We start from the raw sequence: 13,564 nt of genomic DNA, 5'->3' as shown, positions 1-13,564 counted from the left end.
CTCCTAGTTTCACCTGAAAAGCACTGTTTGAATGCAGATTTCAGGCTATTGTGACCTCCTACCTCTGGTGAATTTGATAATGACAATCAGAGAGCACAGTTTGTTGGCACTTCTTCAAAAAATAATATATTTCCCTTTCTTGTATGATTTGTTTTTTATTTGCATTCAGTGCAGCTTTTTAGCATAAGGTCCAGGTTAAAAATGGATTTTTAAATCTTTCTCTAAGAAATTGTTCCTGTTCAGTGCAATGAGTGAGCGAGTGTATGAATGATGTACTTAAGTCCTACAGGTATACACCTTAAGCAGCTTGTTAAAAAGAACATGTTCACAAAACCACAGCCATAAAGAAGAAACACAGCATGTTTCCATCCATCTAGAGTCCAAGAACTCTGCCATGCAACAGGGATGCCTAACAAATGACAGCAGAAGCTAACACTAACACAAGCCATCCTCTATTCTCATCTATTCCAACTCCCTCTGGCACTACTGAGGTGCTCTGCATAGGAAGTGTTGGATCAAAAATCTTGACTGCACCACACAGCATGCTGTGCTATGTGTTTTAGGTAAGAAGGGGAGGCCCCCATGTTCATCGTTATCAGGAGATAGAAGTACACACTTAGCCATGTGATAGCAGTTAGAGGCAAGATTGGGCCTTAGAAATGTCAGTAAAAATGCAGTCTCCTTAGACATCACAAGTATTATCTAAAATCCTTGTACGTCCATATGTTGGAGAGTAAGGGATGAAAGACTATCAACAAAGAGTTTTCTTTCTTTCTTTCCTTCTTTCTTTCCTTCTTTCTTTCTTTCTTTCTTTCTTTCTTTCTTTCTTTCTTTCTTTCTTTCTTTCTTTCTTTCTTTCTTTCTTTCTTTCTTTCTTTCTTTCTTTCTTTCTTTCTTTCTTTCTTTCTTTCTTTCCTTCTTTCTTTCTTTCCTTCTTTCTTTCTTTCTTTCTTTCTTTCTTTCTTTCTTTCTTTCTTTCTTTCTTTCTTTCTTTCTTTCTTTCTTTCTTTCTTTCTTTCTTTCTTTCTTTCTTTCTTTCTTTCTTTCTTTCTTTCTTTCTTCCTTCCTTCCTTCCTTCCTTCCTTCCTTCCTTCCTTCCTTCCTTCCTTCCTTCCTTCCTTCCTTCCTTCCTTCCTTCCTTCCTTCCTTCCTTCCTTCCTTCCTTCCTTCCTTCTTCTTTCTTTTTTCCTTTCCTTCTTTCCTTCTTTTTCTTTTCTTTCCTTCTTTTTCTTTCCTTTTCTTTTCTTTCCTTCTTTTTCTTTTCTTTTCTTTTCTTTTCTTTTCTTTTCTTTTCTTTTCTTTTCTTTTCTTTTCTTTTCTTTTCTTTTCTTTTCTTTTCTTTTCTTTTCTTTTCTTTTCTTTTCTTTTCTTTTCTTTTCTTTTCTTTTCTTTTCTTTTCTTTTCTTTTCTTTTCTTTTCTTTTCTTTTCTTTTCTTTTCTTTTCTTTTCTTCTCTTCTCTTCTCTTCTCTTCTCTTCTCTTCTCTTCTCTTCTCTTCTCTTCTCTTCTCTTCTCTTCTCTTCTCTTCTCTTCTCTTCTCTTCTCTTCTCTTCTCTTCTTTTTTTCTTTTCTTTTTTAAGATTATGTTAATAAAAACATTAAAATCACCCTGAACCCGCAACAAGTCAAGAGGAAAAACCATCCCAGTTTTCTTAAGGGAGAGCACAAGCAAAGTAAGGGAATTTGAAATAAAGAAAGGGAATTCAGTTTTCAGGTGGATTCTCCATTCTCCAGCATGTCAGTGGCTTTGTGCCCCACAGCTGGATGCTGTTCAGAACAATGCCCTCAAGCCCAATCCTCTGCCTGGCTGCCTGTGTGTGGCTGTGCCAGGCTTTTCATTGTCAATGGGGTTGGCAGTGTAAGCAGAATGAACAGGTTGGTGTGTTGAAGATGAGGGAAAATTTAAAAAAGGAAAGAAAGGAGAAAAATGAAAAGGAAAAAGTAAGGGCTTCCAGTTGCTTATGGTTTTCAGCTTGCCAAGCAATAAACAAACCCCCCAGAGCTGCCAGCTCCTTCAAAATTGCCATTTTTATCCACACCACTCCACTGAGCTGCTCGGCGTGGTACCCGCAGTACCCTGACACAAAACCACAGGAGGGTGTGGTTCCTGCTTCTGCCGGGTGCAGAACAGGGAAGCTATTTATTTCGGGTGCATCTCTGCGCGGTGAGTCATGTTTCGACTGGAAAATTGGCCACAGCTTTCTAGCAGATCTTTGTTGCCAGCAAAGCTGGCATGTTACCCAATTCCTCTCAGCTCCCTTTCTCCCCCCACCCCCTTTCCCAGATTGGGCTGCCTTTATATTGTTGGAGCCTCTGTTTAATAATAGTCATTGTTCCATGTTAACCTTGAGAGTCGGGGAGAAAGGACAGTGAAGGGCGTAGCTGTGTGCTATAATGAGCATTTGGTGCTATAGCAGGTGGGAAAGGCTTTGGGGATCTGGGCAGATTAGAAAGAGAGGGGGCTCTAGCAGATGTTGAAGCAGGATGATGTATTGCTGTTCACTCTGGGATTCAGACAATACCAGCACAAAAGTAGAACAAGGAAACGGGGAAAAAATTGATCCCTTCTGATACAAACTGGGCTAGAAACCAGACATGGTTGAAAGTGAGCATTTAAAAAAGACAAATATGTTTCCAGGCCCAGCACCTTCTCCTCTCTGTGACTGCCAGACTTTTCTTTTAGAGCACCTTCTCAGTTTTGATTTATTTTACATTAACTCAAGCCTTGAAGCACTGCATATAACTTCTCCTTCCTTCTCCCTGCCCCCCCCGCCTCCCCCCCCCTCCCCCCCCCCCAGACAGAAACTGGAAATAAATGCATCCAAACTTCTTCCTCTGCAACACACGTCCCTGACATTCTGTCCAGGCGAGACACATACAATAGCAGGAGGAAGATCTGACCAACATGCCAAAGAGTGATGGTGCTTAGAAATCCAAACTGTTCTACATGGCTCTCATTGCATCCCTCTCTAAATCTTTTAATGTAGTGATTCATTGCCTTGGTGTCTTATGTAATGCAATCAATACTAAGACTAAAAAAATGCAGTTGTTAGTCTGTAAGACTATCCAAACACCCGTAATAAAAAAATATGTATTAAGACAGCTCAGACCAGCTCTTAAATGACAAAACTTTGTCCTGTGAAGGACTAACACTTCAGAAGCCAACAGTGCATCTGTTGTAATAAATGTCCTGAAGAAGATGAAAGTCAGACACAGCTTTGACCTTGATTTTCTGGAATGCAAATCAGATAGAGATACTGGGTGCACAGTACAATGGAAAGTCAATTTTTTAGGCAGATACCTAAATATGTATATAGCACCTTAACTTTGGAGTCCCACTAGAATTGAAAATCTAGGCCTTATTTCTGTTTCTGTTTGCAAAAATGTTGTCAACAAACTTGCATCTTTCTGAAGTTTATGAGATAATTAAAATTTTTCTCTGTGAAACAATTTCTGATCAGCAGATCATACACTTTTTTCATTATTTTCACGTGAATAATGTACAAAATCTGGGTTACTCGGTCTTGACTGGCATAGCTTTGTGCACTGGATAATGGATGCATCTGAAGTCATTGCTGTAAAAAGGAGTTTGTGTCTTGTTCCATGCAGTCAGTGGGCCAGGACAGCTGATACCAAGGTGTAGCCAAGGCCAGTGTTTTATAACATCCCATCTCCAGCCACACCCTGATTTCTGACTCAGGAGAAATGCCAAAAGAAGCAGCAACATTAGCTTTCCTCATTAGAAGGGGCGCAATAAAATGGCATAGAATTATGTTGTGTCTGTCAAGAGAAGAAAATATTCTGATTTCTATCGGTATCACCTTTAAACAATATGTAACTGGAAAACATAAAAATAGTGTAATCAGATTATTGCTTGGTAATAGTTTATAGGAATCTCAGTTATTCATAGATCCAAAGCTGAGCTTGAATTATCAATGCATCTTCTAAAAACCTTCAGCCAAAGCCTTCCTTTTCTGGCAACAGACTTCTACCGTCCTCATCAGTTGCTGCTGACTTCTGTGTGGAGGTCCTGCCAGCAGCCTCCTCCTGCCTGAGGGTCTGTGAGTGGTTGTCTGGAGGTGTCCTCACACCTCTTGACTGGGGACAAGGAGAGGAGGTGTCAAGCACCAATGGAGCAGGTGGTGAAACTGCAGATTAGGCTTTCCTCCTTGCTATGCACCTGCGGTTAAATAAAATATCTTTTGTAAATTTGCCTGGTAACAGCAATTCTTTCCCTCAATTAGTAGATCATGATTAAACAGAAAAACAGTTCAGAGAAACTCATCACCATATGCACATGGAGGGCCTCCATTCAACCCCCTGGTAGCTGTCAGTGCAGTCAAAAATCGCTTTCTCTCCTGCCACTCATCTCCTTTTTGGTACAGATTTTGTTTGCACCCACATGTTCTCAGATTTTATCCAGTTTTGTGTTCTAGGGCTGGGAAAAATTAATAAGAATGAAAATGAACTACATTAATTATGCTTAATTATGGTTTGTATGTCAGCCAACCTTTCTATGGGCAGTTGTGTCATGTGATAAGCAACAAATAAAGATGGAGTCTGGTGAAACTGGTTGTATTCTCTGATCCTAATACTAACAGAGAAGTCCTCCCCCAAAAAAGCTGGATACAAATATGAAGCACTAGGGAGAAGCCAAGAAATCACGATGCGTTATAATGTTTTTCTTCTTCCAATATTTTGAAGGCTTTAGTTTGGACTGCAGGTTTTGCAAGAAATTACAATCAAATTACAGCAAAAATTAAAAAATGAAGAATTTTAATTAAAAATTAAAAAATTAAAATCAAATTACAGCAATAAATTCTAATCAAATATAATTACATCCAAATGGGAACTGCCAGGGCCAAATGGTTAGATACTAGGAAGATGATTAGATACAAGGAAGAAATTCTTCATGAAGTTGGTAGTACTGTCCAGAGAAGCTGTGGACACCCCCGCTCTGGGAGTGTTCAAGGCCAGGTTTGATGAGGTCCTGATCAGCCTGATCTGCTAGCAGACATCTCTACCAATAAAGCTGGATGGCCTTTAAGGTCCTTTCCAATCTAAGGCATTCTGTGATTCTTTGATTCTATGATTACCTCCTCTTGCTTCTCTCAGCCAGCAGTGGGATGATGCTCCTCATGTGTAGTAGCTCCATGAACAGCACTCTTTTAGGCACCAAAATATCAATCCACTGTTTTCTGTTAACATAAATATGTTATTTTCTGGTATACTGTAGCCCCTGACCATTGGCCCCATCTGACATGACTGAGGCCAAGTTTTGGGACAACTATCCAGCATACTTCAATGCAAGAGCCATGCACAGAATATGGAATTGGGTGAGAAAGGAGAGCTGAGAAGTTTGAGGCAAAGCAGTGACAGGAGAATTACAGATTCAATTGTCACAGCAGCTGCATGTGGTACACACAGCTCTTTCTGGAGTCTGTGGCAATTTAACATCTGTAGAAGTCACAGATTAGGAAACTGTAAGAACAAAGCAGGGAGGTGACCAACAATGACTATTAAGTGGATCTATGGACAGTCAAAAAAAAAAAAAAAAAAAAAAAAAAAGAGCTTGAAATACAGTTTGATTTACTGGTATGCAGCTTAGAGAAAATTAAAAAAATATAACTCAGAAATGAAAGGGAAATATGGTTTGCAGTGCAAAAAAAAAAAATAATAAAAAAAAATCTAGAAGTTCTGATTGGGAATAACAACAAAAGCCAGATGGCATCAAATGGCATCTTTAGGGATTATGTGACATAAGGAGCTGTGCACAAAAGCATGCTCAGAGTCCTTAAAAATCTATTGCTGCTCACTGGGCATGCTCAGTGTCCTTAGATAGCCACATTACTTGATGTGCTCTGGACTTAAAAGCTGGACAATCATCTCTATCATTTAAGCTCTCTGCCCTTAGTTATCCTCAGCAGTTCATCAGGCTTCCTCTGCTGCACTGTTATACATCCTCAACAATCCAGGATATTCTGCATTACCAGGAACTTGAAAGAGGATCCTTTATCATAGTTAACAACACAAATCACTCCCCTATAGACATAAAACTCCTCCTATTATCTTGTTCATTTACTGTGGATGCTAATGAAGCTGTAAGGATCTCACATGAATTTATTCCAAACAGATCTGCAACACCGCTGAAATGATTTTCCATCATATGAATAAAAAGGGGCAGGAAACTTATTTTTGTCTACACACCCAAAATCATGCTCTTCTGGATGTGACTGCAAGATTGAGTCCTTAACAAAACATCTACTTAAACAACTCATTAACTTAATACCATAACCAGTGTCGGACTTCACATTTGTCAAAACTGAAGCTTTCTGCATTTAATTCCAAGAAGACCCTGCCTACTCTTTTTTATCTTTCTACCAACAAGGAAATACTCTAGCTACAATCAAAAACAATCCCAGTATCATTTACATTACAATCGTAAAAAGTCCCATCACTAGTTCAGACATCTAGACACCATACTCTATTTGCTCATGGAGATTTACGGAAATCTTCTTAACAGCAAAGACGATTTCCCTCCTCAGACCATCATCTTCTAAACTCAGCTTTTTCTTCTTTCTTCACTGCAGGATTTATGCACATAAAAAGAAATAAATGAATCAGCTTTTTTTTTCTTTTTTTTTTTTTTTTTTTCCCTAGTTACAAAAGAACCCAATGCCTGTTTGGATAAAATTTGTAATACAAGTGCATTCCTGTAGAAAACCTCTGCAACAAGTCTGTTACATTTACAGATCCTTTCCTAAAACATACAACAGTACACTGCTTATAGTAGTACAGTCTTTAATACTCATTGCAGGGCACAAAGTAAGTTTAATTTCTCATTTATGAACGTAGGACATGCAAATATGATGATCTGGTTCAATATGCAACTTTCTCTCAGGTGATTTTGGATTCGGTAGAATGAAAAATCATGATTTTCAGGAATAGAGCAACATTTCCATGTATTACTGGAATTCCAGACATTCTGAGGAGTACACCTTTAATTAAAAGTTAAATAATACTAGCCTTATTCTGAAAGCTTAGATCACTGTGAAACACAACATTACGTTTTGTTTTGTTTTGTTTTGTTAATTGTGTGTGAATTTGTTACTCACAAAATGTGCCAGATTGATGATCCTCACCCCTCCTATATCCACAGAAGGAGTGGAATAGTAACATAATCTCCTGAATGTTTTCTGGCATCGATGGGAATAATTTCAGTTGGCTTCTAATTTTGGTAGAAATAAAGTCAGTTCTCACAGCAGAAAATGAACCTTCACAAGAGATATCCTCCTGAAATACCACTGAAAGTTATTTATTTTAGTAACTGTGAGACAGGTACTAAAACTATCTGGAGGAGAAGGATGGAAAAACAAGCACACAAGTTCTCTGGATATATCTGAAAGGTGTAAAATCACTACATTTCTGGTTGAAATTTCTGGTGTGAATTTTCCCACAGTGAATGCTTGGCTGGTATAGTATTGATATATCCCTCTTCTATTCCCATCCTAGGGATCTTGTTATGCAGGGTACATTACAAAAAGCAAAGCAAAGATTATAGACATTCTCTACTGCCATATATGAGTGGAAGATGGTCCTGCAGAGAAATTACAATTTTTTTTCCATTTGCAAACAGTCCAGCACTTCCTCTTATTGCCTTAGAGTGTCAAATAATTGATGTGAAAGTCACTTCCCCCAGAGAATTAGTAGTGGTTAAATCTCTTGTAGCTTCTTCTTGAGAATCAGGTGCAATAGTAACATGCAGAATACTAGGATGGACTTTTCTGAAGCTGGGGAATGCAGGCAGGTAACAAGAACACAGTTGAACCTAGGCAAGACGTGGCACTGAGTATTGTCTTTGTATCAGAGACCCTGTCTGACACAGCATGCTTAGCAACAGCCACAGAATGTCACAACACTATGAGTCTTTTACCACAAGACTGCCCATTCTGAGGTCAAAACTGTTGAAGTGAATATCCATGAGAAACCCATTACCAGAGGGAAATGACTTTAGTGCAAGCTAATGGAAACCACATTACAAAAGTAAATTATTTTACTGCAAACCTATGAAAACCACATTACAATGGTCAAACAATCTCATTTCAAGTCCACTGAGACCACATTAATAAAGCCATTATCAAAGTAAAACAATTTCAAATGAGCTCTATGGGGATTCAGTTTTAAATGGCAACGTGATTTCAATGCATGTTGGAAAAGGCCTCTTGAACGCAATTATGGTGCACAGTCAAATGTACAATAAAAGTTATGGGGCGGGGGGGGGGGACTAGTTACACTATTATTAAAAAATAGGAGTATAGCATTTTCCAAAATCTAGTAATATGAATAATGATTTACTATTATTTAGAATTAATGTTCCATTTATTGCTGCCTTTCCAATGCATGACCTGAGTTTATTAGAAATCAATAGTTCGAAAATTCATTCTCAAACAATTGAAGTTGTTATTACAGCCCAAAAGACAGTAACTTCATTCAGCCAACGAGGTCAATCATATGTATAATAATTTAGAATGAAAATATTAGAGAAAACCACTCTCCTTTTGTCTCTCATGTACAAGGGAGAAGACCACAGGGCCTTCTGCAATATAGACTACACCAAGAAGAAGAAAGAGAAAAAAGAGACTAAATACACCCTTTGGAAAATGGGAAATGTGGCACATACACCACATCTGTGTCACAAGCTGTTGTGACATCTACCACCGTGACATGTGGACAAGAGTGTATACACTCATATACTCATCAGAAACGGTCTCCAGTCATTTTCTTTACTTCTTCAAAGTGTTCCGTCAGCATTATTTGAGTTCACTCCTGCTCTAAGAAAAGAATTTTTTTCAATTTTTTACCATCAAAAACTGAGAGAGGAAAAAGGAAACCTTTTTTTTGGCTTGTTTGTTTTTCTTTTTATTTTAGGTAGTCCCAATTGCTCATCTTTGATGCTGCTGGTGAAATATTAGCGGATCCTTTTCATTTTATGTGCAGACCAACTGTGAAGATTGGAGCACAATATTCTTACCTTCTTCCAGGCTTGGGGAATCCTAAATGCTTAGTTGCAAAGGCAAGTACATTTGCAAAGTAAGACTGAGACTGTTCTCACTAGTATAAATTATCTTTTCTTGACTAAGAAAGTTCTCAGAAATGGGAATTGGAATCTCCTCAGATATAATTTCTTGTTAAACTTGTTTCCTCCAGAAAAAATATCACAGATTCATATGCAGTTCTGTGAATGACAGATATTTTGGAACCTGCCTGCTGAGCACATTCCGATGTACAAGAAAGGATGCATGAGTAGAAAAAGAGGAAACACCTTGCTTATCTGGAGTCATATATCCTGTGATACCTCTTGGGGTGCCCTCTGACTTTTCATTTCCATTGCCGTCAGACTCAGTAGGTATCAGCTCAGCAGCCATTTAAACTCAAATTTTTGTAATGCAAAGCACAAGAAAAATATAACTAGGCTTGAGGAGAACTCTGGCTTAAATCTTATATACATGTGGACATAAAGTGTCTATAGATTTCAGTCCATAACTTCAGAAACTCATTCAAAGACAGCTTCACATGCCTAAAACCTGCTGAAGATCCCTGTTGGTCCCTGTACCCACTACATAGATAAATACTTTACAATCAGTGATTAATTTGGGTATCCTATGGGAGTGTAACAATATTATAAGCTGTCAGTAATGGTAGTAACTCCTCTAGCAGAAATGACAAAAAAAATCAAGCACCATGTTGCGTTTTGAGGCCATGCAAACTATTAAAAAAATTTTATTTGTTTCGGTAAGAAATCAAATAAAGATTCCTACTGCATCTTTAGTTTTCAATATGAAGTTAAAGATATTTCAAATAAATTAGGACTGAAAGTGTTTTACTCTGAGATTAATTGGGAAATATCCTGTCAGCACCAGTTTATAGAATTCCTAGGTGGCAGCTGTGGTCTTTGAGGAATTCACTATATTCAGTTAGGAAAAAGAGGAAAAAAAAAGTAAAGAATGAAGTGATTTCCTGACATTTTGGGATGGTGTATTAACTATAATCAGCATATTAAAAAAATAGAGTATAAAAATAAAAACAACACCTTCTCCTAAACCCCAGTCAAATTGCCACAGAATTGTTAAACTTTATGTTAAACTGTAATTATGAGATTTGGTGAAACTTACCTAAATTATATTTGTCTCTGCAAGTATATAAATATTCAAGTTAATTTTAAACTTTTTTTGCTCTCCATTACTACTTAATGACATTAGAAAAAGAATGTGTAACAAACATTTTTAAAATGCCTTATGTTCTTTGATACGAAAGCCATCAAATAAATTTAAACATTTTTCTAAGCTATGTGTACTGTAGTGGCTGAAGATGTATTTTACTGAATGAGTTACACTAGAATAATTAAAATAAACAAAATACTTCTGTATTTGTAAAAGTTTGTTAGAGTCCTAGCCTTTTAATACTGGACAAGTACAACTCTTTGGAGGAAGGTATACCTCTGTTAGTAGCCAGATTTAAGCCAAATCTTTTGGCTTCCTCAATTTCTTTCTTACTCTTAATGATATTTTAATGAAGTTTTTGTCTTCATCTGTAAAATGGTTGGTAAATAAGTCTTATTCTATGGAAAAATAATAGTTTTTTCAAAATCAGTTTCTGATTTGCTGATCTGCTATCTGTTTCAATAAATCTCTCAAACTTACTCTGAAGTCTGAGAGTCATCCATGGCAATAGTATTCTGTGCTTAGATTTTGTTGATTACAAACCCCAGATCTCTATTGCAAGAATATATGGCTGGGTTTTTTCTGCTGTTCATGTTTGTTGTTGTTGTTGTTGTTTGTTTTGTTATGTTTTTGTTTGTTTTCTTTTATGTTTGTATATTTCCCAAGTAATCTCAAAGCAGATATGTGGTGCACACCTACTTGGGAAGAACAAATACATTTGTCAAGGAATCAACACCACTGCTTGCAGGTCTTCTTTCCATTACAGTTGATCACTGTTGATCAACTGGAAAATAATTACTGGAAGTTATTTAATTTAAAAGTAATATTAGAATTTTGTGTTTGAACATGTACTTTCAACAGCTTCTTTAAGGGGCAGAACTGAGGATTTCACACACTGCTATGAAAACTACTAAAGCAGAGAGCTGACTTCTTGAAATTATTTTGTGATAGAGAAAATATGAAAGAAACACAAGCCACAGTTTTACTCAAAGTCCAGGTGTATCACAGGACTGAGCCTTAATCCTACATCATTTTCAGAAAAGCCTTACTTTAATTAAGAGCGTACATTTTCATAGCCTTTACTAATTGAAAGAAATAAGAAATTGAGGGTAGTAAGAGCAACACAGGTGCAGTTATAATAACTTTTTCCCATTATTATTTTCCCATTTATATACAAAGCTTGCTGAACAACTTAGTGGTAGTACACAAAACTTGCAATAGCTACTGCAGCTTTAAACATACCAAACTGCTACAACTTCAGCACTGAAAACACTTGTCCAAAACAGAGGATAGATCCTTGCTCTTGAATCATCACATTGTTGCACTAAGATCATTAATAGAGAAAACACATACACTAACCAAGAAGTACTAAAGACTTATTCCAGAATTAGTAGCCCTTAGAGAACATTTCCTTAAAATATTAAGACAATCCTTCCAGCTGGTTAGACACTATTGGTGGAAGAAATAGGTACCACAAGTCAAGATTTCTAAGCAACTGAACTGGGATTTGGTATTTCCATGCTGGAAATGTGCTTTGTAGACACACTGTTTAACCTATACAAAAACCGGTCCTTAGGCCACTTTGAAAATATACGTTAGTCTTGCAGATTATGAGGCTGTAATGATAGCCTCAAGCATGGCATCAGAAACCTCTTAAGCAGTTAGGATCCTGCATACCCAAACATACTTTCTGGATTAATAGACTTGGCAAACTGTGAGGTGAGAATGAAGGACAGTAGGTAGCTGAAAGTGGAGCCAACTGCTTTTACAGTTACTCTTCAGGCTGTTTCTGAAGACAGCACTGATTCAGCCAAAGAAAAAAAAAATAAAATAAAAATAAAGAAAATTTTAAAAAGGAAAAAAGAAGAGGCAATTTGCAAATACCTGCAAGGCAGCAGAAGTGTTTGAGATCCAGCACAAACCTGGACTTAAAGCTTGATCTGAATCTCACCAAACTCTCCCTTTATTAACAACAGTTACAACAGTAAATTGGAATAGGTTTAATTATCCTAATTTCAAACTCTGTACTCAATTCCCCATGTTTAACATTGACTCATCTAAAATTGAGAAATCTCTACGCAAGGCAAAGGAGTATTTTACTGGTTTTTATTTACTTGTATGCTAGCAGATGCAGTGGTCACCATGTGGGCTGCACTTCTGATTGTCCCCATGAGCTAAAGAGACATCAGACAAAGTGTGACTCTATAATTGAAAGGAGACTGGACAGGGGACACAAGATTAGGAACTCAGTATTAGAGAAGCAACACATAAACAATGTCTAACTAGTTGTTTGCTCAAGTCCTTATTTCTAAATGGTAGATTGGAAAAGAAAAAAAGAAAGAAAGAAAGAAAGAAAGAAAGAAAGAAAGAAAGAAAGAAAGAAAGAAAGAAAGAAAGAGAGAGAGAGAGAAAGAGAGAAAGAAAGAAAGAGAGAGAGAAAGAGAGAAAGAAAGAAAGAGAGAAAGAGAGAAAGAGAGAAAGAAAGAGAGAAAGAAAGAGAGAAAGAGAGAAAGAGAGAAAGAAAGAGAGAAAGAGAGAAAGAAAGAGAGAAAGAAAGAAAGAAAGAAAGAAAGAAAGAAAGAAAGAAAGAAAGAAAGAAAGAAAGAAAGAAAGAAAGAAAGAAAGAAAGAAGGAAAGAAAGAAGGAAAGAAAGAAGGAAAGGAAGAAAGAAAGAAAGAAAGAAAGAAAGAAAGAAAGAAAGAAAGAAAGAAAGAAAGAAAGAAAGAAAGAGAAAGAAAGAAAGAAAGAAAGAAAGAAAGAGAGAGAGAAAGAGAGAAAGAAAGAAAGAGAGAGAGAAAGAGAGAAAGAAAGAGAGAGAAAGAGAGAAAGAGAGAAAGAAAGAGAGAAAGAGAGAAAGAAAGAGAGAAAGAAAGAGAGAAAGAGAGAAAGAAATAAAGAAAGAAAGAAAGAAAGAAAGAAAGAAAAGAAAGAAAGAAAGAAAGAAAGAAAGAAAGAAAGAAAGAAAGGAAGAAAGAAAGAAGGAAAGGAAGAAGGAAAGGAAGAAAGAAAGAAAGAAAGAAAGAAAGAAAGAGAAAGAAAGAAAGAAAGGAAGGAAGAAAGAAAGAAAGAAAGAAAGAAAGAAAGAGCATAAATGAAGTGGAAGGTAGGTGAATGATCTGTTCAGGCTCTTCTCTCCATGGCCACATACATAAACCATGCCTCCCCTGTTGGAGTGAGGGCTGAAGTTTTAGAAGTTTCTTGGTTGCAACATTCTGAAGAAAGATGAATGAAAGTTTAGGGGAAGAATATGTTCACTAGCTTCTCACTTCTTGGCATGTGGATTAAATACATAAAACGAGCTTGGCAATCTCAAATCCTTTTACAGTCCAGCACAGCTGGATCAGT

Source organism: Gallus gallus, chromosome Z (genome assembly GCF_016699485.2).
Source record: "Gallus gallus isolate bGalGal1 chromosome Z, bGalGal1.mat.broiler.GRCg7b, whole genome shotgun sequence".
Classification (NCBI taxonomy): domain Eukaryota; kingdom Metazoa; phylum Chordata; class Aves; order Galliformes; family Phasianidae; genus Gallus; species Gallus gallus.
Note: the sequence above shows the minus strand (reverse complement) of the source record.